The sequence below is a fragment of the Prorops nasuta genome, unplaced genomic scaffold, assembly GCF_024137725.1.
Source record: "Prorops nasuta isolate Cenicafe-Biocafe unplaced genomic scaffold, Cenicafe_Pnas_1.2 PNAS00087, whole genome shotgun sequence".
Classification (NCBI taxonomy): domain Eukaryota; kingdom Metazoa; phylum Arthropoda; class Insecta; order Hymenoptera; family Bethylidae; genus Prorops; species Prorops nasuta.
In genome coordinates this window covers 214,871-216,763 of record NW_027116884.1, presented here as the reverse complement: position 1 = coordinate 216,763, position 1,893 = coordinate 214,871, and the positions used below count along the sequence as shown (strand labels likewise).

The following is a 1,893-nucleotide window of genomic DNA, read 5'->3' as shown; positions in this document are numbered from 1 at the left end:
TACAATATGGTTCAGAAAATATATATTTTAAATAAATAAAACAAAAATATGCATAAATGTCTTAGATACGTATTCATTTTGAATTTATTTTTAGATCATTTTTTCGATTAACATGACATATATATATTTTTTTTAAATGAAAATTTTGATAATAAAAATTGCACAAAGTTGTAGTCGAACATATAATTTTTAAAGTTACAAAATGTTTTTCAAAAATGACTTTAACAATAAATATACCGATGAATTTATTACATCCATATATTTACATTTGAAAAAAATCTTCTGCACGCTAAATAAAGGCTATAATTTGATGTAAAGAGTAAAAACCAATGTGCAGAGCCCTGTGAGATGCATCTTATAATATATATATAGGATAATATTATTTTCGTTAATCAATCAATCATGTATATCAAAAGTATTGCTTTCAAGCTCAAAGGTAATAAATTATAATGTAAATTATTTTTAAGTTTCATAAACATTATCTTGAGTAAAATAAACTATTATTGTCTTTTCCAAAATAAAGGGCTTCGATTATGTACTTTTTAGTCTGTATTTCATTTTTGGTTTTTATATTCTAGTGCATCAACTGATCTCCAAAACCTAAAAAAAAAAATTGAAATTAATAATGCATTAAAAAAATTTGATCTACGACATTAAGGCAAAGAACCAGAAATAATTCTAAACATCAAGTACATTGCTATGAAAAGTTAATTATTAATACTGATTTGCTAAGTTTACAGATTACTTCTGGGTTGGAATACAATAAACTGACTTTCTCATGAGAAAAGTAAATTTTTCAATTAAAATGTCTAATTTTTTGTCAAAATGATCTCCTGGTGTATTTATATCATTCATTATTTCTATTACTTTTCTTCGTATTCATGCCAGTATTGTTTCACTATAGCATCTTCGTCTCCTCTTTCAATGTCCAATTATTTAGAAAGTTGGTCAAGAAATAGTAGAGCATAATTTCCATAGTAGCGTTTTAAAAATATACTGCAGATTCCAAGGCCAGGTTTCTTGCTATCTCAGAATTTGAATCATGTTCGATAATCCTAGAATTACCTGTAAAATTTATAAATATTTTAACAAAGTCATTCGTTCTACATTACATTAACAATAGATGTATTAATTATAACAAATATTAGCTTATCTGACGTTTCTCCTGTTTTACTTATACAAATAGCTGCGTTCATGTCCAATTAAAAATTATCACTTCAAAACACTTGTCTTCTATTTTTTAAGCCAATAATTTTAGAAGAGAAAGCTTTTGTTCTCCTTTATTGAGAGCCAAATTACTTCTTTCATCCACTCGCCTCTCTGTATTTGATATTTTGCTTTCATATTCTGGTACATTACTCGGCTCGAAATTCTAAATTAAAACAGTAGATTATTCATAAAGAAAATTAGTTTTCAAATTTTAATATATAGTTGTAGATTCATAAATAAGTTGAAGCATACCGTACACAATTCCTTCCTAGATTCACCACCTATTCTTAATCTTTGCATCCTATAGCTGTTGTTTTTAAATAAAGCAAGCGTAAGTTTTTGCTTTTCAGATGTTTTAATTCAATTTTAATTTAATCGCCTTTGATTCACATATTTGAAACAACGTCCTTTCATTAACTGAAAACTTACATGGTCTATATATTACATATTCAAAAGAGGATTAGCCATACATTTTGTAAATCTAATTATAAGAAAATTATTACAAAGAAACAAAGTACATTTTCAGCACAATAATTGTATGATTAATTACATCAAACGCACACATATACATGCAAAGCAACTACACTGCTGAGGATACTTAACTGATTTTCAGGCATTATAAGTTTCCACATTCTTTGTACGCACTGAGAACACTGCTTAACAGTAGACATTGTATTGGTTGGA

The 1,893-nt window shown here is 26.5% G+C and overlaps 1 long non-coding RNA gene across 1 annotated transcript; it reads right to left on the bottom strand.

The window, feature by feature from the left end:
* Positions 1-292: 292 nt before the first annotated feature.
* LOC136784864 (uncharacterized) lies at positions 293-1,685 on the bottom strand. Its single transcript, XR_010824505.1, has 3 exons — positions 1,462-1,685; positions 868-1,372; positions 293-600 (listed from the first exon to the last, which is right to left on the bottom strand). It is a non-coding gene; the product is annotated as an uncharacterized lncRNA (long non-coding RNA).
* Positions 1,686-1,893: the final 208 nt, after the last annotated feature.